Source organism: Bufo gargarizans, chromosome 5 (genome assembly GCF_014858855.1).
Source record: "Bufo gargarizans isolate SCDJY-AF-19 chromosome 5, ASM1485885v1, whole genome shotgun sequence".
NCBI lineage: Eukaryota > Metazoa > Chordata > Amphibia > Anura > Bufonidae > Bufo > Bufo gargarizans.
The window spans coordinates 342,537,697-342,562,265 of record NC_058084.1 but is presented as its reverse complement, the minus strand read 5'-3'; the positions used below and the strand labels follow the sequence as shown (position 1 = coordinate 342,562,265).

At 45.5% G+C, this 24,569-nt stretch overlaps 1 protein-coding gene across 5 annotated transcripts in view; it reads right to left on the bottom strand.

The window, feature by feature from the left end:
* LOC122938794 (cytidine monophosphate-N-acetylneuraminic acid hydroxylase-like) overlaps positions 1-24,569 on the bottom strand; it is a 342,933-nt gene that overhangs the window by 267,730 nt on the left and 50,634 nt on the right. The gene's annotated exons all lie outside the window — the stretch shown is intronic.

Sequence of the window (24,569 nt, the reverse complement as noted above, 5' to 3'; positions counted from 1 at the left end):
GAAAAGCACTAGGTGCTAAATTACTGTATTATTACAGATTTAAAATGCAGTCATGTATTATGCCGTTAAGTATGTTCATAATGGCCCATAAAGATTAGAGGCAAGAGGGAACAATGTCCTCAGTGGTCGTGCAGTATTGTGGAAGCATATCTAGATGCGGAACATACTGTATACTATATTACAGAGAGACTTTTAATAATGATCTGTATGTTGTCAAAGGGGTTCTCCGGGCTTTTGCTATTGATGACCTATCCTCAGGAAAGGTCATCAATATCAGATCGCCAGGGGTTCGACAACCGACACCCCTGCCGATGAGCTGCATGAGGAGACTGTCTCCCGTCTCTCTTCCTGCTGTGCTGCTGCTTTGCCATAGTCTATGGCAAAGCAGCAGCAGAGCAGGAAGAGAGAAGAAAGAAAGGAGACAGCACATGCACACTGCGTCCTCCGTCTCCTCATACACGTGATTGGCGTGGGTGCCAAGTGCGGGACACCCGGCCATCTGATATTGATGACCTATCCTGAGTTTATATATTTATAAAGGTGATGACAAGTAGTCTTCAGACAACTTTATACCGTAAGGAAAGGGCAAGCAACAGTTTATTGAGATGGGATAATTTTCACCCTTAGGCCGAATGCACACGGCCGTGGAACACGGACCTGGGCGGTCCGTGGTATCCCGGCCTGGCATCCTGCTGACAGCAGGAGCGCACAGCATCATTGGTTGCTATGACGCCGTGCGCTTCATGGCGCTGCTGCACTACAGTAATACACTCGTATAGATCATACCAGTGTATTACTGTAGTGCAGCGGCGACATGAAGCGCACGGCGTCATAGCAACCAATGACGCTGTGCGCTCCTGCTGTCAGCAGGATGCCAGGTCGGGATACTACGGACCGCCCAGGTCCGTGTTCCACGGCCGTGTGCATTCGGCCTTAGGGTTGTACTGCACCAACAGATTATCTGACAGATTTTCTTACCAATCATTGGTCAGATGGCCGTTTACACACACAGATCTTTTGTTATACAATACCAACTATTGTTCTCATTGGCCAGAAATTGGTTGGTGTAATACAGCCCTTCATACAATAGTTGGGGGCACAAGCAATCTTTTATAGCTCAACAGGACCACCAAAGTGCATGAACGTTGATATCCCAACTCGGCACTAATTCAGACTTCAAATAAAAAACTGCACCAAAACACAATTAGTTACATAAATTAATACATAGTTAATACGGTTGAAAAAAGACAAAAGTTAATCAAGTTCAACCAAGGAACCAAGTTTTCTCTTTATAGCAAAAGCACATATAATTAAGGCTGCGTGCAGCCTGGAATTGTGGGTGGAGCGACCTCCCCTACTTAAACCCCCTGGTCCAAGCAGGAGGGCGCCCGTTTTCTTTGCCTAGCATCACCTGCGCCTGACGTCACTTCCGGTCGCATCTTCAGACGTGTCCTCAGTCCTCATCGCCTCCCGCCGGTTCGCCTCCCGCTGCATCGCCTCCCGCCGGTTCGCCTCCCGCAGCATCGCCTCCCACGAGTTTCACCGCTCTGCGGCCGGGCAGACGCGCCTGCCATGGGCACCTCGTGTTCCCCCGGTTCACAGCCCGGCCGGAAGCTCCACGCTGGCTCCCGGCCTCACGACTGCTACCGGAGCATGCGCCACCCAGACGCCTCCCCCCTCCAGCTTCCGGTCCCTCCGGCGCACGAGCCGCAAGTTGGTGCGGCACAGCTCGGGAGAGAGGGGGGGCAGGCGGGGACGGTGCCGCAGGTATGACTGACGGGGCTGTGGTCCGAGGCGCTATCCGGCGGCACCTTGCAGACGCCGGCAAGCAAACTAAGTGCCTCGAGTGCACCACAATTCAGAGGCATTGGTTGGTCAGTTCTGGGTGGTGGCTGCAAGGGAAGGTCTCGGTGTCAGTCCATCTTCCTGCCTGTGTTGCTCAGTGAGGGGGTCCGAGCGGCAGGACCAGCAGCACAGCCGCCCTGTTTGCGGGGGGCTCCGCTTCTCTGTGCGGGCAAGTCACCGGCTGGCTGCCTGGCTGTTGGCCTGCTGCCTCGTTTAACCCCCGCACTGCTGTGAAAAAAATTAAAAAATAATACAATGAATGTTGTGCGTTAATACCAGTTGCAGGCCCCGGTCAGCCCGGGCTCCTAGGCCAAATCACGCGGTCACGTGTCATACTCATCCCCTGGGGGTCTGTGGTATTCCGTGAGGTCAGGGGTCAGGTTCCTGAACCTCTCAGGCGTCACGGCTGCCTTCAAATCGCCCAGGGTCCCATCTTCACTGAATTGCTCAGGTTAAGTCATTCCTGATACCGCCCAGGTGTCAGTTGTTCCCCGATCCGCTCAGATGTTAGGTCGTCTCTGTAACCTCCTGGCGTCATATGTTCCCTGGAGCGCTCAGGTGTAATGTCTTCCCTGAATCGCTCAGGTGCCATGTCTTCCCTGAATCGCTCAGGTGTAATGTCTTCCCTGAATCGCTCAGGTGTAATGTCTTCCCTGAATCGCTCAGATGTAATGTCTTCCCTGAATCGCTCTGGTGTAATGTCTTCCCTGAATCGCTCAGGTGTAATGTCTTCCCTGAATCGCTCAGGTGTAATGTCTTCCCTTAATCACTCTAGTGTAATGTCTTCCCTGAATCACTGTAGTGTAATGTCTTCCCTCAATCGCTCAGGTGTAACGTCTTCCCTGAATCACTCTAGTGTAATGCCTTTCCTGAATTGCTCTAGGGTAATGTCTTCCCGGAATCACTTTAGTGCAATATCTTCCCTGAATCGCTCAGGTATAATGTCTTCCCTGAATCGCTCAGGTGTAATGTCTTCCCTGAATCACTCTAGTGTAATGTCTTCCCTGAATCGCTCAGGTGTAATGTCTTCCCTGCATCGCTCTAGTGTAATGTCTTCTCTGCATCGCCCAGGTGTAATGTCTTCCCTGAATCGCTCAGGTGTAATGTCTTCCCTGAATCGCTCAGGTGTAATGTCTTCCCTGCATCGCTCTAGTGTAATGTCTTCCCTGCATCGCTCAGGTGTAATATCTTCCCTGCATCGCTCAGGTGTAATGTCTTCCCTGAATCGCTCAGGTGTAATGTCTTCCCTGAATCGCTCAGGTGTAATGTCTTCCCTGAATCGCTCAGGTGTAATGTCTTCCCTGCATCGCTCAGGTGTAATATCTTCCCTGCATCGCTCAGGTGTAATGTCTTCCCTGAATCGCTCAGGTGTAATGTCTTCCCTGAATCGCTCAGGTGTAATGTCTTCCCTGAATCGCTCAGGTGTAATGTCTTCCCTGAATCGCTCAGGTGTAATGTCTTCCCTGAATCGCTCAGGTGTAATGTCTTCCCTGCATCGCTCTAGTGTAATGTCTTCCCTGCATCGCTCAGGTGTAATATCTTCCCTGCATCGCTCAGGTGTAATGTCTTCCCTGAATCGCTCAGGTGTAATGTCTTCCCTGAATCGCTCAGGTGTAATGTCTTCCCTGAATCGCTCAGGTGTAATGTCTTCCCTGAATCGCTCAGGTGTAATGTCTTCCCTGAATCGCTCAGGTGTAATGTCTTCCCTGCATCGCTCAGGTGTAATGTCTTCCCTGCATCGCTCAGGTGTAATGTCTTCCCTGAATCGCCCAAGTGTCAGGTTTCCCTGAATCGCTCAGGTAGTATGTCTTCCCGGATCCCTGAATCACTCAGTGGTCATGTTTTCATCAGGTCGCAGGGGTCATGTTTCCGGAATCACAGGTGTCATGTCTTCCCTGAATCATTCAGGTTTGTCTTCCCTGTTTCGCTCAGGCGTCAAGTTTTCTCCAGATTGCAGGTGTCATTTTTCCCAAGAACTGCATGTGTCATGTCTTCCCTGAAGCTCTCAGGGTTATGTTTTCTCAAATTCAGGTGCCGTATTCCCAAAATCGCATGTGTCGTTCTTCCCTGACTGACTCAGGGGTCGGGTCCCTGATTCGCTCGGGTGTTATGCCTCCCTTAGTCACTTAGGGGTAAGGTCCCCTGAATCGCTCAGGTGTGGTGTGTTCCCTGAATCGCTCAGGTCGGTTGTTCCCAGGGTGCATATTTTCCTGAACTGTCTGGTTATGTATTCCCCTGATTCACGCAGGTCAGGTTGGCCTGATTCGCTCAGGCTTCTGTTTTCCTGGCCCTCCCAGGGAGTAGGCAGTGGCCAGGTCCAACCAGATTCAAGGTACTGCTCGACCCTCCTAGATGTCTGTCATCTTCATGAAGGTGCATATAATTGCCTGCGTGGCTTAGAATTCCATGTCGCCTGAACCACTCAGGAGTCAGGGCATCGCCCGATTTACGCGGGTTCCATGAATCAGCCTGTAACGCTCAGGGATTTGTTCAGCAACGTCCGGCTGATTCCTGGTTACCCGATTCGTGTCCTGTGTCTGGATTTTTGTCTCCACAGGTTGTTGCGTGCGGCGCGATTTCGGGCTCTGATGCTGGCTGTCCAGGATCACCCAGCAGTTGGCCATGACGCCCAGGCTGCATCCCGGTTCTCCATCGCCCCTTCCCAGTGCCACCAGATCACACCTCTCTCCGGGTCTCGTACCGACGCAAGCTTCTTCCTTGTAAGCAGGGCCTCAGGCCACCGGAATGTCGATCCATCCTCAGTTATATCGTAGGGCTCCTCCATGCCCGGTCGCTCCACGGGGCCGGGTTTCAGGTAGGTTCCAGCCGAGTGGCGGCATAACGTTTTTCCGCAGCTCGGAGCCTTCCTTCATTTATCACGAGCCACCATTCCTAGGTCTTCAGTATCGCCGGAGAGTTGGCAGCGATGTCCGTTGATTCAGTTAGGTTGCGATCCTTTCTATACCATGTTCATTTCTGTTCCTTCGGATTCTCAGGTTCCGTGTATTTCCCGGTTTAGCTCATAATGCCCATTTTTGCCCATTTTCCCAGGTCTAATTCCCGGAGTCGCGCGGGTTTACGTGTTTCCTGGATCGCTCGGGACCATGCATTCCCCTGGATCGCTCGGGTTCATGTTTTTACCTGAGTTCCTTGGGTTATGTTTCCAGAATCGCCCGGGTTTATGTTCCTGGGTCATTCGGGTCATGTGGGTGCCCAGGTCGCTCAGGTTCCACAATTCCCTGAATTGCTCAGGTCAGGTATTTCCTGAATCAATCAGGTTTAGGTATTTCCCTGAATCGCTCAGGTTTTGTATGTTCCTGTCTTTCAGGTTGCCGGTATCTCCAGGTGGTATGTTTTCCTGATTCACCCAGGTTACGTATTTTCCGGGATCACTCAGGTTTGTTTCCGGTCTTCAGGTTGGCGGTATTTCCAGGTGGTGTTTTCTTTGATTCACTCAGGTTACATATTCCCTGAATCGCTCAGGTTTTCCCCACAGGTGGTTCGCGTTTGTCTGAATCGCTCAGGTCTTTTCTCCCACAGGTTATACGCAGTTGCCTGAATCGCTCAGGATCCGAGGTATTTGCCTGGAACACTCAGGATTTCCAGCAGTATCCAGTGGCTTTCATGGCCTGTTGCCACACGCACAGCCACCTGTCATTCAACACCATCAAGCTGTATTGGCCGGCATTCAACACCAATGGATGCTCGGCGACCCCTCTGCCAATCCATTTTCATATCAGGCCATCAAGCCACCCTCTGGGTTAGCGCGGCGGTCCAGATGCGTAGACAACCAGTGCCAGGCGAGCTTCCGCAGGTTGGCAGGTAGCCCCAGACGGTCTCCCCTTGGGAAACCAGCAAGCATCCTCACCAAGCAGCCATGTACCTAGGGTTCTATGGGCTCTAAGACCCGGGGAGTCTACCTGCAGCACGGTCAACCGAGCGACCCTCGGTCCACTGCATTCGGTCCACCCCAGCCACCGAGTCCGATCAGGCTGATCCTCCCACCGAGGTAGAGGTCTTCCCTACGGCCAACTGTTGGTGTCCCGCCAAGGCGCTCCAAGAGCTTCTGGCCTCACTCCAGTCTCCCGCGTTAGACGACCCGTTACTCCCAATTAACGATAGGCCCCCCTTCTTCGGCCCAGTTGTCTCCAATGTCCGCACTTTGACGGCAGGGTTGGGGTCCAACCCTAGCACAGCATCCGGGCACTCCTCTCGCGTGGGGCCGCTTCCACGGCATCCAATCATCAGGTGCCGGCACGCGCCGCCCGAGGGTGGTCGTTGGCGGTCGTCCTGCTGCGCAGGGTGCATTCACAATCCGCGAGTTGAGATTGTCAGAGCCTTTTGTTCCTTGGGCTTATGGGTTCCATGATGCTCCATAAATACATTGCACCCTACTCCAGGCCGGTTCTCTTTGCCCACTTATCTAGGCCTTACCTCGTCGCTGGCACCGGGCACACTCCAGCCAGTTGGTTCAGGGCAGTACATAGGCATGCCTACTCTGTTCCTCGATTAGCTCCTCCCACAAATAATAGTATAAAAGTCCATACTTAATAATATCCTTTGTGCTTGGGTCCTTTTTGAGGTTCAGCACATGTAGTGTCTAGCAAGAATGTAGCTACGCTTCGGGGGTGTACCGCCTTTGTCAAGCATGAGGGCTAGTCTGCTGATCTCCATTAAATAGGCACTGCCTTCTATCATAGCTGTTGATTAAACAGCTCTAATTACAGCATGGTTCCAACATAGTCCTATAGAAACACATTATGGCTACAATTCTCATTTAGCCCAGAGCCTAAAGCATCAAGTTTAACTATCCAATAAACTTTTCTCTGTAGTAGCCTCATCTCCACAAGAGTACTGTCTATGCAACTTAACCTCTTATAATACTGTCCACCTTAAATCACAGATATTGGGGGTCATCTATCAAACTGGTGTGAAGTAGAACTGGCTTAGTTGCCTATAGCAACTAGTCAGATTCCACCTTTCATTTTGGACAGCTCCTTTGGAAAATGAAAGGAGGAAGTTGATTGGATGCTATGGGCAACTAAGCCAGTTCTACTTTACACCAGTTTGATAAATGACCCCAATCTAGCATCAAAAAAATGTTTGGCTGCTGTCGTTTCTCCAAACCTTTTCTTAGGAGGAGACTTCTCTTGTTTACCACCCATATGCTGCAGTTCTTTAGAAGAGTATGTTCTTATAGCAGACCAATGTTCCTTTAGTCTCCCCTTTACTGGTCTAGAAGTTTGTCCTACCTACACTTTCACGAAGGAACACTTCAACATGAATATTACATTCTTACTTTCACAAATATGAAACCCCTTTATTTCAATTTTAAAACCCTGAAGTGGATGCAATACATAATCCTCTTTGATAATGGCATTACAATTCTGACACCCCAGACATGGAAATGCCCCACGCTTCCTAGCAGACAGAAACATTTGTCGGTTCTTTTTCATTTTTGGAGCTATATCTGCTTTGATTAATTGATTAGCTAAAGATCTACCTTTTCTATAAATAAAGGGGGGGGCTTATCCTTTACCCCTTACGGACACATGACGTACCGGTACGACATGGTTCTCGAGTCCTTAAGGACAGCGGGCGGTGATCGGAACAAGGTGCCTGCTCAAATCATTGAGCAGGCACCTCGGCTAAATGCCCCCTGGATCTCACACGCCCCGGAAGCTGTATGAGTAATACACACAGTATTACTCATACAGCCAATGCATTTCAATACAGAAGTATTGGAATGCATTGTAAAGGAATATACCCCAAAAAGTTCAAGTCCCAAAGTGGGACAAAAAATTAAGTGAAAAAAAGTTAAAAAAATAAAGTTTTTCCCCAAAAAAATTTAAAGTTTCAAGTAAAAATAAACAAAAACGTCATTTTCCCCAAATAAAGTAAAAAAAAATTGGTAAGAAATAGGGGGAAAAAATACATATTACCGTAAAAAATAAAAACTGTGCTAAATAAACTATTTTTTTGTCACCTTACGTCACAAAAAGTACAACAGCAAGCGATCAAAAAGGCATTTGCCCAACAAAATAGAACCAATTTAACCGTCACCTCATCGCGCAAAAAATTAGATCCTACCTGTGACAATCGCCCAAAAAATAAAAAAACTATGGCTCAGAATATGGAGACACTAAAACATCATTTTTTTTGTTTGAAAAAAGCTGTTATTGTGTAAAACTTACATAAATAAATAAAAAGGATACATATTAGGTATCGCCGCGACCGTATCGACCGGCTCTATAAAAATATCACATGACCTAACCCCTCAGATGAACACCGTAAAAAATGTAAAATAAAAACTGTGCTAAATAAACAATTTTTTGTCACCTTACATCACAAAAAGTGTAATAGCAAGCAATGAAAAAGTCACACGCACCCCAAAATAGTGCCAATAAAACCGTCTTCTCATCCCGCAAAAATCATACCCTACCTAAGGTAATCGCCCAAAAACTAAAAAAAAAATTATGGCTCTCAGACTATGGAAACACTAAAACATGATTTTTTTTGCTTCAAAAACGAAATCACTGTGTAAAACTTGCATAAATAAAAAAAAGTATACATATTGGGTATCACCACATCCGTGACAACCTGGTCTATAAAAATATCACATGATCTAACCTGTCAGATGAATGTTGTAAATAACAATAAATAAGCCAAAACAGCTATTTCTTGTTATCTTGCCTCACAAAAAGTGTAATATAGAGCAACCAAAATTCATATGTACCCTAAACTAGTACCAACAATACTGCCACCCTATCCCGTCGTTTCTAAAATGGGGCCACTTTTTTGGAGTTTCTACTCTAGGGGTGCATCAGGGGGGCTTCGAATGGGACATGGTGTCAAAAAAAACAGTACAGCAAAATCTGCCTTCTAAAAACCGTATGACATTACTTTCCTTCCGTGCCCTGCCATGTGCCACATCCCGGATACGACAGTGTCACGCTGTCTTGGGGTTGACTTGCCTGAAAGCAGGGAGCCACACCGGAACAGCACTCCTGTCCGCCCTGAACGCACAGGTGGATCAGTGGCTGACCCCGCACCAACTGGAGATCGGCAAAGTGGTGTGTGACAATGGAAGCAATTTGTTGAATTTGCAATTTGTTGAAGCAAATTCATAGAATTTGGGCAAGTTGTCACATGTGCCGTGCATGGCGCATGTGTTGAATCTCATCGTACAACGCTTTGTGACTAAGTACCCCGGCTTACAGGACGTCCTCAAGCAGGCCAGGAAGGTCTGTGGCCATTTCAGGTGTTCCTACACAGCTATGGCGCACTTTTCAGACATTCAGTGCCGAAATAACATGCCAGTGAGGCGCTTGATTTGCAACAGCCCGACACGTTGGAATTCAACACTCCTAATGTTCGACCGCCTGCTCCAACAAGAAAAAGCCATCAACGAGTATTTGTATGACCGGGGTGCTAGGACAGCCTCTGCGGAGCTGGGTATTTTTTAGCCACGTTACTGGACGCTCATGCGCAATGCCTGTAGGCTCATGCGTCCTTTTGAGGAGGTGACAAACCTAGTCAGTCGCACCGAAGGCACCATCAGCGACCTCATCCCATTTGTTTTCTTTCTGGAGCGTGCCCTGCGAAGAGTGCTGGATCAGGCTGTAGATGAGCGTGAAGAGGAAGAGGAAGAGTTGTGGTCACCATCACCACCAGAAACAGCCTTGTCATCATCGCTTGCCGGACCTGCGGCAACGCTGCAAGAGGAGTATGAGGAAGAGGAGTCAGTGGAGGAATGTGGCATTGAGGAGGACGAAGACCAACCACAGCAGGCATCCCAGGGTGCTCATTGTTGTCACCTATCTAGGACCCGTGGTGTTGTACGTGGCTGGGGGGAAGAACAGACCGTCAATGATATCAGTGAGGAGGAGGAACGGCAAATGAGTAGCTCGGCATCAAACCTTGTGCAAATGGGGTCTTTAATGCTGTCATGTCTGTTGAGGGACCCTCGTATAAAAAGGATGTAGGAGAACGACCTATACTGGGTGGCCACTCTACTAGACCCCCGGTATAAGCAGAAAGTGGCGGAAATGTTACCAAATTACCGAAAGTCAGAAAGGATGCAGCAGTTCAAAACCAAACTAAAAAATATGCTTTACACAGCTTATAAGGGGGATGTCACAGCACAACAGGAATCTAACTGGGGAAGAGGTGAAATTAATCCTCCTCCTACCACGACCACGGCGGCAAGGACAGGACGCTTTACAGATGTGTTGCTGATGGAGAACATGCAGAGCTTTTTCAGTCCTACACATCGCCACAGCCCTTCGGGATCCAGCCTCAGAGAACGACCGACAGGTAGCAGACTACCTTGCCTTAACTGCAGATATCGACAGTCTGAGGAGCGATGAACCCCTTGACTACTGGGTGTGCAGGCTTGACCTGTGGCCTGAGCTATCCCAGTTTGCGATATAACTTCTGGCCTGCCCCGCTTCAAGTGTCCTGTCAGAAAGGACCTTCAGTGCAGCAGGAGGCATTGTCACTGACAAAAGAAGTCGCCTCGGTTAAAAAAGTGTTGATTACCTCACCTTCATTAAGATGAATGAGGCATGGATCCCGAAGGGACTGACAATGGGGGATACGCTTGACTAACAAAAGGCCTGATGACATGCCTTGGCCTTAAAATGGTCCCCACGCTGCTGTATTTAATGTCTGCATGCCGGATGACTTTCGTGAATTCTCCGCCACCAACTAGGGTTCAAGCCGCAATGTTTTAGTCACCTTTCTGCCTGGAAAACATCTGGCTGGAAATACCTAGTTTTTCAGGCATGTGTACATGCCTCATCTTTCTGGCCTCTGGTACTGCACTGTGGCTGCAAAAACAAAACAAAAAAAAAGGCACATACATGTGTCAATTCCCCTTCATGATCGGTACCTTGTTGTGGTGAAGGGGCTTGTGTATCACAATAAAGCGATCATCACCTCTATGAGTGTGTTGGCAATGTTGAAACTTACCACATCCCAGATGATAAGGCCGTTGCTTCATTATGATCAGACCAAAAGCGATCGGCTGGATAATTTTTCATAGAAAAAAACTTTTTTTTTTTAAGTGTTGTATGGGTTTTTAATACATAAAATAAAAAAATCATAATAAAGTCTCTTAATAGTTTATTAGAAATAATGCAGACAATTTAAAAAATCACCATCAATTCCAATACAAAGCAAGTACAGAGCTCAGAACAAAATTATTTCAGGATGTCGTAATGGTTCGTTAATTCGACAATGGTTAATCAATTCGACACACGTCCCTGTATAGGGGATGTAACGGGGATTAAACTATTAGGAATAGTACTAGTTAAGACACCACTCGTATAGGGTGTCACAGCACATTGCTCCGTGCACGCGCAGTGCCCCAACTTGGGAGTAAGAGGACCGACCAAGCTGCTTTTTCCATCTCCCAATTCCTAAAATCAATTCAGTTTGGTGTATCAGAGTTTGGTCTGTCACTGTGAAGGCAGTCAAAGGTACTAGGCCTAAATTTTTTTTCACAAAAGGCAATCCCTGTTATGGGACGTAACAGGGATTAAACTGATGAGACGAGAACTACAGAAAATACCACTCATATCGGATGTGACAGTAAATTGCACGGCACAGACCCAGTGACCGTGGATTCAAACAAAGGGGAGGGAGCCAGTGTTTTTTTTTAACCATCTCCCCGTTCAAAAAATCAATTCAATAAATGGACCCCAGATTAGGGACGTAACAGGGATTAAACTGATGAGAATAGAACTACAGAAAATACCACTCATATCGGGTGTGACAGTAAATTGCACGGCACAGACGAAGTGACCGTGGATTCAAACAAAGGGGAGGGAGCCAGCGTTTTTTTTAACCATCTCCCCGTTCGAAAAATCAATTCAATAAATGGACCCCAGATTGGGGACTTAACAGGGATTAAACTGATGAGAATAGAACTACAGAAAATACCACTCATATCGGGTGTGACAGTAAATTGCACGGCGCAGACGCAGTGACCGTGGATTCAAACAAAGGGAGGGAGCCAGCGTTTTTTTAACCATCTCCCCGTTCGAAAAATCAATTCAGTTCACCTTTCGGGGACCCTTGGTGTTGTACGTGGCTGGGTGGAGGAAGAAACCTTCAATGACATCAATGACATCATGGCTAGCTTGGTACCCAACCTTGTGCAAATGGGGAGTTTGCGGTTGGGCAAATGGACTGTTTGCGGTTGTTTGCGGTGCATTAAAAGGGGAGTTTGGTCTGTTAATGTCTGTGAAGTGGGCGTAACCCTTACAGTACCTGATCGTATACACACACTGGATGTTTTAAACCACATTGTTCAAAAAAATAATAATTTGGATTGTTAGGTGATTTATGCCCTTTATGGATTAAAACCCAACTCTGCGTCAACTATGTAATTTTCCATGGGAGTTTTGCCATGGATCCCCCTCCGGCATGCCACAGTCTAGGTGTTAGTCCCCTTGAAACAACTTTTCCATAACTACTGTGGCTAGAAAGAGTCCCTGTGGGTTTTAAAATTTGCCTGCCTATTGAAGTCAATGGCGGTTCGCCTGTTCGCGAACATCTGCAAATATTTGCGCTTGCCGATTGCGAACGGATAATTTTATGTTTGCGACATCTCTAGTAATCATACTTACCTGATCCCAACTGCTTACTTTTGGCTCCATCACTGCCTCACTGGCTCTGTAGTAGAGATGTCGCGAACATAAAATTTTCCGTTAGCGAACAGCTAACGGAAATTTTTTGCAAGTGTTTGCAAACGGGCAAACCGCCATAGACTTCAATAGGCAGGAGAATTTTAAAACCACAGGGACTCTTTCTGGCCACAATAGTGATGGAAAAGTTGTTTCAAGGGGACTAACACCTGGACTGTGGCATGCCGAAGGGGGATCCATGTCAAAACTGCAATGGAAAATTACGTAGTTGACGCAGAGTTGGGTTTTAATCCATAAAGGGCATAAATCACCTAACATTCCTAATTTTTTTGGAATTACGTGCTGTGCTTTAAAACATCCAGTGTGTGTATACGATCAGGTATGATGTTGTATTGATCAGGTAGTGCAAGGGTTACGCCCGCTTCACAGTGACAGACCAAACTCCTACTTCCAATTTGGGGCACTGCGCGTGCGCCATGCAATGTACTGTGCCACCAGATATGAGTGGTGTGTTAAGTAGTACTATTCCTATCAGTTTAATCCCTGTTACGTCCCCTGATAGTACGGATTAAACTGATAGGAATTGTACGTGTATGGAATAGATTTGTCAATCTTGGTGTAGTGATGACTGTGCTCGTGCGCACGTTTGGGAGATTGCAGGCGATGGGGTTTTTTCAAAGCCTATGGTCATGCTGAGGTAGTTCAGTGACAGTTAAGTGACCCAGAAAACAATGATTCTGCAGTGTGGGCCCAATGTTGGCCTAGTAGGCTTTAATGATCACCTTAGATGATCACAAAGAAAATTAATGTTTTTTCTATGCAAAATTATCCAGCCGATCGCTTTTGGTCTGTTCACAATGAAGCAACGACCTTATCATCTGGGGTGTGCCAACATTGCCATTGCCAACACATTCATAGAGGTGGTCGCTTCATTGTGATACGCAAGCCCCTTCACCACAACAAGGTAATGATCACGAATGGGAATTGACACATGTATGTGCCTTTTTTTTGGGGGGGGGGGGGGGGCCACCCAGTACAGGTCATTCTCCTTCAGCCTTTTTATACGAGGGTCCCTCAACAGGCACGACAGCATGAAAGACCCCATTTGCACAAGGTTGGATGTCGAGCTACTCATGTCCCGTTCCTCGTCCTCACTGATCTCACTGAAGGTCTGTTCGTCCCCCCAGCCACATACAACACCACGGATACCAGATAGGTGACAACGAACACCCTGGGATGCCTGCTGTGGTGGGTCTTGCTCTTCCTTAAAGCCACATTCCTCCTCTTCCTCAGACTCCTCTTCCAGCATTGCCGCAGGTCCAGCAGGGCAATGCTGATAAGGCTGTTTCTGGTGGTGTTGGCGACCACAACTCTTTCTCTTCCTCTTCACGCTCATCTACGGCCTGATCCAGCACTCTTCGCAGGGCACGCTCCAGGAAGAAAACAAATGGGATGATGTCGCTGATGCTGCCTTCAGTGCGACTGACTAGGTTTGTCACCTCCTCAAAAGGAAGCATGAGCCTACAGGCATTGCGCATGAGCGTCCAGTAACAAGGCAAAAAAATTCCCAGCTCCGCAGAGGCTGTCCTAGCACCCCGGTCATACAAATATTCGTTGACTGCTTTTTCTTGTTGGAGCTGGCGGTCGAACATTAGGAGTGTTGAATTCCAACGTGTTGGGCTGTCACAAATCAAGCGCCTCATTTTGCCGCTGAATATCTGAAAAGTGCGCCATGGCTGTGTAGGAACGCCTGAAATGGCCACACACCTTCCTGGCCTGCTTGAGGAGGTCCTGTAAGCCTGGGTACTTAGTCACAAAGCGTTGTACGATGAGATTCAACACATGCGCCATGCATGGCACATGTGACAACTTGCCCAAATTCAATGCCGCCAACAAATTGCTTCCATTGTCACACACCACTTTGCCGATCCAGCCACTGATCCACCTGTGCGGTTTTTTTAATGCAAGCTACTGTGACACCAGATATGAGTGGCACTGGCAGAAGTTGGCAGAGTAGACGCTGTAGGCCTGACAAACACGCTTGCAGACAAATAACTGCTATTATATTACAGCTAAAAAATTTTTATTTTTTTAAATGCAAGCTATTGTGACACCAGATATGAGTGGCACTGGCAGATATTGGCAGAGTAGACGCTGTAGGCCTGACAAACACGCTTGCAGACAACTAACTGCTATTATATTACAGTCACAATTGTCTTTTTTTTTATGCAAGCTACTGTGACACCAGATATGAGTGGCACTGGTGGCACTGGCAGAAGTTGGCAGAGTAGACGCTGTAGGCCTAACACACACGCTTGCAGACAACTAACTGCTATTATATTACAGTCAAAAATTATTTTATTTTTTTAAATGCAAGCTACTGTGACACCAGATATGAGTGGCACTGGTGGTACTGTGCACTGGCAGTAGTTGGCACAGTACACGCTGTAGGCCTGACACATACGCTTGCAGGCAACTAACTGCAATTATATTACAGTCAAAAAGCTACTGTGACACCAGATATGAGCGGTGGCACTGGGCAAGTGGGCACAGTATACGCCAGTGGTGCACAACCTTTTCTGATTGGGGGCCACATTGTCAGCCTGAACCAATTCCAAGGGCCGGAAATAAAACTTGAAGGGGTATTACCAACTAAAATACTGTATTTTTGGCATATTGAACATACAGTTTATTCTATAAATGTTTAGTTACAGTTCCAGGACTCCCATCTAATATGAGAATACATAAATTATACATGTAAAAAGCCATAAGACATAGACATACATGTCTTTTACCAGATGTTTGGGGGCCGCACAGAATGGTATCGAGGGCCGCATGTGGCCCCCGGGTCGCAGGTTGTGCACCCCTGGTATACGCTGTGAGCCTGACACACACACTGGCAGGCAACTGCAATTAGATTACAGAGGGGAAAAAAAAAAAAGCCAACTGATGTACTAGCCCTAAAAAGGGCTTTTTGGGGTGCTGTCAGGACGCTGTCCTTACAGCAGAGATCAGATGAGTCTTTCAGGAATGGAGTGGACACTGAATACACTGGCCTAGCTATTGATTTCCCTATTAAATCAGCAGCAGCTACACTGTCCCTCCTCTCACTAAGACTGCAGCTTCTGAATAAATCTAAAATGGATGCTGTCCAGGAGGTGGGAGGGAGGGTATGCTGCTGATTGGCTGGAATGTGTCTGCTGACTGTGAGGTACAGGGTCAAAGTTTGCTAAATGATGATGAATAGGGGGCGGACCGTACATCGCATATGTTTGCCGGGAACTGTTTTCGCCTGCGAATAGTTCGGGAGATCTCTAGAGATAGACTCATTACATGCAAAGCAAGATATTTCAAGCCTTTAGTTGTTATAATTTGAATGACTATTGCTTACAGCTTATAAAACCCCAAAGTCACAATTTTGAGGTACACTTTTCCCAGGGGATATGGATTAATTAGCCGACTAGAGTGTGACACTTTGAGCCTAGAATATTGAACCTTTTCAAAAAAAAATCTAATTTTAAGCTGCATCAATGCAGTTCCTTTTAATTGACATTACTAAAATAAATGGACTTTTGAACGATATTCAAATTTTTAGATTTTCACCTGTGTATATATATATATATATATATATATATATATATAGTATATGAAATCCGGCAGCACTCACTTTATTGGTTATCAGGTGCAAGCGTCTCGCCTTTGACCATAGGCTTTTGTGTCACATGTGTGAATAAAGACACTGCGTTTTTTTACAAGAAGAGTGCTGCATTGATTTTTCCTTGAACATAAATATATATATATATATGTATATACAGTACAGACCAAAAGTTTGGACACACCTTCTCATTCAAAGAGTTTTCTTTATTTTCATGACTATGAAAATTGTAGATCCACACTGAAGGCATCAAAACTATGAATTAACACATGTGGAATTATATACATAACAAAAAAGTGTGAAACAACTGAAAATATGTCATATTCTAGGTTCTTCAAAGTAGCCACCTTTTGCTTTGATTACTGCTTTGCACACTCTTGGCATTCTTTTGATGAGCTTCAAGAGGTAGTCACCTGAAATGGTCTTCCAACAGTCCTGAAGGAGTTCCCAGAGATGCTTAGCACTTGTTGGCCCTTTTGCCTTCACTCTGCGGTCCAGCTCACCCCAAACCATCTCAATTGGGTTCAGGTCCGGTGACTGTAGAGGCCAGGTCATCTGGCGCAGCACCCCATCACTCTCCTTCATGGTCAAATAGCCCTTACACAGCCTGGAGGTGTGTTTGGGATCATTGTCCTGTTGAAAAATAAATGATGGTCCAACTAAACGCAAACCGGATGGAATAGCTTGCCGCTGCAAGATGCTGTGGTAGCCATGCTGGTTCAGTATGCCTTCAATTTTGAATAAATCCCCAACAGTGTCACCAGCAAAGCACCCCCACACCATCACACCTCCTCCTCCATGCTTCACGGTGGGAACCAGGCATGTACAGTCGTGGCCAAAAGTTTTGAGAATTACATAAATATTGGAAATTGGAAAAGTTGCTGCTTAAGTTTTTATAATAGCAATTTGCATATACTCCAAAAAGTTATGAAGCGTGATCAGATGAATTGCATAGTCCTTCTTTGCCATTAAAATTAACTTAATCCCCAAAAAACCTTTCCACTGCATTTCATTGCTGTCATTAAAGGACCTGCTGAGATCATTTCAGCAATCGCCTTGTTAACTCAGGTGAGAATGTTGACGAGCACAAGGTTGGAGATCATTATGTCAGGCTGATTGGGTTAAAATAGCAGACTTGACCTGTTAAAAGGAGGGTGATGCTTAAAATCATTGTTCTTCCATTGTTAACCATGGTGATCTGCAAAGAAACGCGTGCAGCCATCATTGCGTTGCATAAAAATGGCTTCATTTGCACCTCAATCAACAATTTATAGGATCATCAAGAACTTCAAGGAAAGGGGGTTCAATTCTTGTTAAGAAAGGCTTCAGGGCGTCCAGGGAAGTCCAGCAAGCGCCAGGATCGTCTTCTAAAGAGGATTCAGCTGCGGGATCAGAGTGCCACCAGTGCAGAGCTTGCTCAGAAATGGCAGCAGGCAGGTGTGAGCGCATCTGCACGCACAGTGAGGCGAAGACTTTTGGAAGATGGCCTGGTGTCAAGAAGGGCAGCAAAGAAGCCACTTCTCTCCCAAAAAAACATCAGGTACAGATTGATCTTCTGCAGAAAATATGGTGAATGGACTGCTGAGGACTGGGGCAAAGTCATATTCTCAGATGAAGCCTCTTTCCGATTGTTTGGGGCATCAGGAAAAAAGCTTGTCCGGAGAAGAAAAGGTGAGCGCTACCATCAGTCCTGTATCATGCCAACAGTAAAGCATCCTGAGACCATTCATGTGTGGTGTTGCTTCTCATCCAAAGGAGTGGGCTCACTCACAATTTTTCCCCAAAACACAGCCATGAATAAAGAATGGTACCAAAACACCCTCCAACAGCAACTTCTTCCAACAATCCAACAACAGTTTGGTGAAAAACAATGCATTTTCCAGCACGATAGAGCACCGTGCCATAAGGCAAAAGTGATAACTAAGTGGCTCGGGGACCAAAACATTGACATTTTGGGTCCATGGCCTGGAAACTCCTCAGATCTTAATCCCATTGAGAACTTGTGGTCAATCCTCAAGAGGCGGGTGGACAAACAAAAACCCACTAATTCTGACAAACTCCAAGAAGTGATTATGAAAGAATGGGTTGCTATTAGGGATGAGCAAACCCGAACTGTATAGTTCGGGTTCGTACCGAATTTTGGGGTGTCCGTGACACGGACCCGAACCCGGACATTTTCGTAAAAGTCCGGGTTCGGTGTTCGGCGCTTTCTTGGCGCTTTTTGAAATCAACAAGCGTTATACTACTTGCCCCAAGAGGCTATCACAGCCATGCCTACTATTGGCATGGCTGTGATTGGCCAGTGCAGCATGTGACCCAGCCTCTATTTAAGCTGGAGTCACGCAGCGCCGCCCGTCACTCTGCTCTGATCAGTATAGGGAGAGTTGCAGCTGCGACGTTAGGGCGAGATTAGGCAGTGATTAACTCCTCCAAAAGACTTCATTCAGAGATCGATCTGCAGCTGTGGATGATTGAACTGCTGATATTCAATTGCTCACTGTTTTTAGGCTGCCAAGAGCGTTTTTCATTAACTTTTTTCTGGGGAGATCGGCGGCCATTTTGTGTCTTGTGGTGCGCCAGCACAAGCTGCCACCAAGTACATTTAACCATCAATAGTGTGGTTATTTTTTGGCTATAACCTACATCAGGGTGAAGCTGTCACACCAAGTGCATTTAACCATCAATAGTGTGTTTTTTTTTGGCCATACAGTCATGTGAAAAAATTAGGACACCCTTTGAAAGCATGTGGTTTTTTGTAACATTTTTAATAAAAGGTTATTTCATCTCCATTTCAACAATACAGAGAGATTAAAGTAATCCGACTAAACAAAGAAAACTGAAGAAAAGTCTTTTCAAGATCTTCTGTAAATGTCATTCTACAAAAATGCCTATTCTAACTGAGGAAAAAGATAGGACACCCTTGCCCCTAATAGCGAGTGTTACCTCCTTTGGCTGAAATAACTGCAGTGAGACGGTTCTTGTAGCCATCTACCAGTCTTCGACATCGGTCTGAGGAAATTTTACCCCACTCCTCAATGCTGAACTTTTTCAGCTGTGAGATGTTTGAGGGGTTTCTTGCACGTACAGCCCTTTTCAAGTCACCCCACAGCATCTCAATGGGATTCAAATCTGGACTTTGACTTGGCCATTCCAGGACTCTCCATTTCTTCTTTTTCAGCCAATCTTTGGTTGATTTACTAGTATGTTTTGGGTCATTGTCATGTTGCATGGTCCAGTTCCGCTTCAGCTTTAATTTTCTAACTGATGGTCTCACATGTTCTTCAAGCACCTTCTGATACACAGTAGAATTCATCGTGGATTCTATGATGGTGAGCTGACCAGGTCCTGCTGCAGCAAAGCAGCCCCAAACCATGACACTTCCACCTCCATGCTTCACAGTTGGTATGAGGTTCTTTTCTTGGAATGCTGTGTTTGGTTTACGCCAAACATGTCCTCTGCTGTTGTGTCCAAATAATTCAATTTTGGACTCATCTGTCCAAAGAACATTATTCCAGAAGTCCTGGTCTTTGTCAACTTTATCTCTGGCAAATGTCAGTCTGGCCTCGATGTTTCTCTTGGAAAGCAAAGGTTTCCTCCTTGCACACCTCCCATGCAAGTTAAACTTGTACAGTCTCTTTCTGATTGTAGAGGCATGTACTTCTACATCAACAGTAGCCAGAGCCTGCTGTAGTTCTCGAGATGACACTTTAGGGTTTTTGGAGACCTCTTTTAGCATCTTGCGGTCTGCTCTTGGGGTGAACTTGCTGGGGCGACCAGTCCTGGGCATGTTGGCAGTTGTTTTGAAAGCCCTCCACTTGTAGACTATCTTCCGGACAGTGGAATGGCTGATTTCAAAATCTTTTGAGATCTTTTTAAATCCCTTCCCAGACTCATAGGCTGCTACAATCTTTTTTCTGAAGTCCTCTGACAGCTCTTTTGCTCTCACCATGGTGCTCACTCTCACTTCAACAGTCAGGTGCACACCAAACTAAATGTCTGAGGTTTAAATAGGGCAAGCCTCATTCAACATGCAGAGTAACGATCTACTAATTATGTGCACCTGGTGTGATATACCTGTGTGAGATCTGAGCCAATTTAAGAGGGAATACATGTGAGGGTGTCCTATCTTTTTCCTCAGTTAGAATAGGCATTTTTGTAGAATGACATTTACAGAAGATCTTGAAAAGACTTTTCTTCAGTTTTCTTTGTTTAGTTGGATTACTTTAATCTCTCTGTATTGTTGAAACGGAGATGAAATAACCTTTTATTAAAAATGTTACAAAAAACCACATGCTTTCAAAGGGTGTCCTAATTTTTTCACATGACTGTATACTACATCAGGGGCAAGCTGTCACCAAGTGCATTTAACCCTCAATAATAGTGTGGTTGTTTTTTGGCTATATCCTACATCAGGGTGAAGCTGTCAAACCAAGTGCATTTAACCATCAATACACTAGTGTGGTTATTTTTTGGCCATATACTACATCAGGGGCAAGCTGAGCCTGTCACCAAGTGCATTTAACCCTCAATAGTGTTTTTTTTTTGGCTATATCCTACATCAGGGTCAAGCTGTCACACCAAGAGCATTTAACCATCAATAGTGTGGTTATTTTTGGCCATATACTACACCAGGGGCAAGCTGAGCCTGTCACCAAGTGCATTTAACCCTCAATAGTGTGGTTGTTTTTTTTGGCTATAGCCTACATCAGGGTCAAGCTGTCACACCAAGTGCATTTAACCATCAATAGTGTGGTTATTTTTTGGCCATATACTACATCAGGGGCAAACTGTCACCAAGTGCATTTAACCCTCAATAGTGTGGTTGTTTTTTGGCTATATCCTACATCAGGGTGAAGATGTCACACCAAGTGCATTTAACCATCAATAGTGTGGTTATTTTTTGGCCATATACTACATCACGGGCAAGCTGAGCCTGTCACCAAGTGCATTTAACCCTCAATAGTGTAGTTGTTTTTTGGCTATATCCTACATCAGGGTGAAGCTGTCACACCAAATGCATTTAACCATCAATAGTGTGGTTATTTTTTGGCCATATACTACATCAGGGGCAAGCTGTCACCAAGTGCATTTAACCCTCAATAGTGTGGTTGTTTTTTGGCTATATCCTACATCAGGGTGAAGCTGTCACACCAAGTGCATTTAACCATCAATAGTGTGGTTATTTTTTGGCCATATCCCAGTCTAATTCTGACTGTAAACGTATACCTGTCACCCAGCGCCTAATTAATAGGCCTCAAATTTATAGTCAGCTAAATCTGTGGTTATTTCTGTAGCTGGGCAAGTTATTTAGTGTCCGTCAAAGCACAGTTTTTGTTCTGGGTTGAAATACAATTCCCAATTTAGCAATTCTCTAAATTAGTGGTTTCTGCTGTATCAGGCCTACTTTAAATTTATCCCTAAAAGGGTATATTAGATTCAAGGTGCTGATAGGGTCATTCTCAATAACTTGACACACACGCTACTGTGCATATCCCAGTCTAATTCTGTCCGTAAAAGTATACCTGTCACCCAGCGCCTAAATACTAGGCCTCAAATTTATAGTCAGCTAAATCTGTGGTTATTGCTGTAGCTGGGCAAGTTATTTAGTGTCCGTCAAAGCACAGTTTTTGTTCTGGGTTGAAATACAATTCCCAATTTAGCAATTCTCTAAATTAGTGGTTTCTGCTGTATCAGGCCTACTTTAAATACATCCCTAAAAGGGTATATAAGATTCAAGGTGCACATAGGGTCATTCTCAATAACTTCACACACACGCTACTGTGCATATCCCAGTCTAATTCTGTCCGTAAACGTATACCTGTCACCCAGTGCCTAAATACTAGGCCTCAAATTTATAGTCAGCTAAATCTGTGGTTATTGCTGTAGCTGGGCAAGTTATTTAGTGTCCGTCAAAGCACAGTTTTTGTTCTGGGTTGAAATACAATTCCCAATTTAGCAATTCTCTAAATTAGTGGTTTCTGCTGTATCAGGCCTACTTTAAATTTATCCCTAAGGCCTCTTTCACACTACCGTTTTTTTTTTCCGTTTTGTTGTCCGTTTTTTGCGTTCCGTATACGGTCCGTATACGGAACCATTCATTTCAATGGCTCCGCAAAAAAAACGGAATGTGTTCCGTATGCATTCCATTTTTGTATTTCCGTTTTTCCGTTCCGTTGAAAGATAGAACATGTCCTATATTTGGCCGCAAATCACGGTCCGTGGCTCCATTCAAGTCAATGGGTCCGCAAAAAAAACGGAACACATACGAAAATGCATCCGTATGTCTTCCGTATCCGTTCAGTTTTTTGCGGAACCATCTATTGAAAATGTTATGCCCAGCCCAATTTTTTCAATGTAATTACTGTATACTGTATATGCCATACGGAAAAACGGAACGGAACCATGGAACGGAAACGGAACCACAACGGAAGCAAAAAAACTGAACAACGGATCCGTGAAAAACGGACCACAAAACACTGAAATGGACATACTGTAGTGTGAAAGAGGCCTTAAAGGGTATATTAGATTCAAGGTGCAGATAGGGTCATTCTCAATAACTTCACACACACGCTACTGTGCATATCCCAGTCTAATTCTGTCTGTAAACGTATTCCTGTCACCCAGCGCCTAAATAATAGGCCTCAAATTTATAGTCAGCTAAATCTGTGGTTATTGCTGTAGCTGGGCAAGTTATTTAGTGTCCGTCAAAGCACAGTTTTTGTTCTGGGTTGAAATACAATTCCCAATTTAGCAATTCTCTAAATTAGTGGTTTCTGCTGTATCAGGCCTACTTTAAATCTATCCCTAAAAGGGTATATAAGATTCAAGGTGCACATAGGGTCATTCTCAATAACTTCACACACACGCTACTGTGCATATCCCAGTCTAATTCTGTCCGTAAACGTATACCTGTCACCCAGCGCCTAAATAATAGGCCTCAAATTTATATTCATCCAAATCTGTCATTATTGCTGTAGCTGGTCAAGTTATTTAGTGACCGTCAAACAGGGCTGGACTGGGACAAAAAATAGGCCCGGGCATTTTTGACTGAGCAGCCCAATCACATGACACCCAACAGGCCCCACCCCCTTGCAGTCTAGGGGTGGAGCCAAAACCGGAAGCACAATTTAGGGGCAGGGCCAGCCACCAGTAAGATAGGAAGGCTTCAGCCAACACACATAAGCTTTGCAACAACAAACATACAGACCTTGCAACAATATAGGAAGCTACAGAAAAGTCTTATAATATCCTCAGTGGATCTCAACCTCCCCATCCTCCACACCCTGCCTGTACAAGTCAGTGCCCCCGAAATTGCACTCACAGTTCTGCAGCAACTCTGGCAAATACCACCAATTCCGTACACAAGCGAACCACAACACCACCTCACTGACAGCTTTTTCCTGGTCTGTCAAAGACAATACTCTGTTGGCTTGGAGGAAGTCTGCTGTAATACGCAATTTCCACTCCAAATTGAAAGCTTTGTTGGTAGCAGAGAATGCTGACACTCAGGTGGATGCTTGCAGAATGTGGAGCTAGCATACAGGTAAATAAAATATGGGCTGCCAGGAGAATATACAGACGTGGACAAAATTGTTGGTACCCTTTGGTCAATGAAAGAAAAAGTCACAATGGTCACAGAAATAACTTTAATCTGACAAAAGTAATAATAAATTAAAATTCTATAAATGTTAACCAATGAAAGTCAGACATTGTTTTTCAACCATGCTTCAACAGAATTATGTAAAAAAATAAACTCATGAAACAGGCATGGACAAAAATGATGGTACCCCTAACTTAATATTTTGTTGCGCAACCTTTTGAGGCAATCACTGCAATCAAACGCTTCCTGTAACTGTCAATGAGACATCTGCACCTCTCAGCAGGTATTTTGGCCCACTCCTCATGAGCAAACTGCTCCAGTTGTGTCCGGTTTGAAGGGTGCCTTTTCCAGACTGCATGTTTCAGCTCCTTCCAAAGATGCTCAATAGGATTGAGGTCAGGGCTCATAGAAGGCCACTTTAGAATAGTCCAATTTTTTCCTCTTAGCCATTCTTGGGTGTTTTTAGCGGTGTGTTTTGGGTCATTGTCCTGTTGCAAGACCCATGACCTGCGACTGAGACCAAGCTTTCTGACACTGGCTAGTACATTTCTCTCTAGAATTCCTTGATAGTCTTGAGATTTCATTGTACCCTGCACAGATTCAAGACACCCTGTGCCAGACGCAGCAAAGCAGCCCCAGAACATAACAGAGCCTCCTCCATGTTTCACAGTAGGGACAGTGTTCTTTTCTTGATATGCTTCATTTTTTCGTCTGTGAACATACAGCTGATGTGCCTTGGCAAAAACTTCGATTTTTGTCTCATCTGTCCACAGGACATTCTCCCAGAAGCTTTGTGGCTTGTCAACATGTAGTTTGG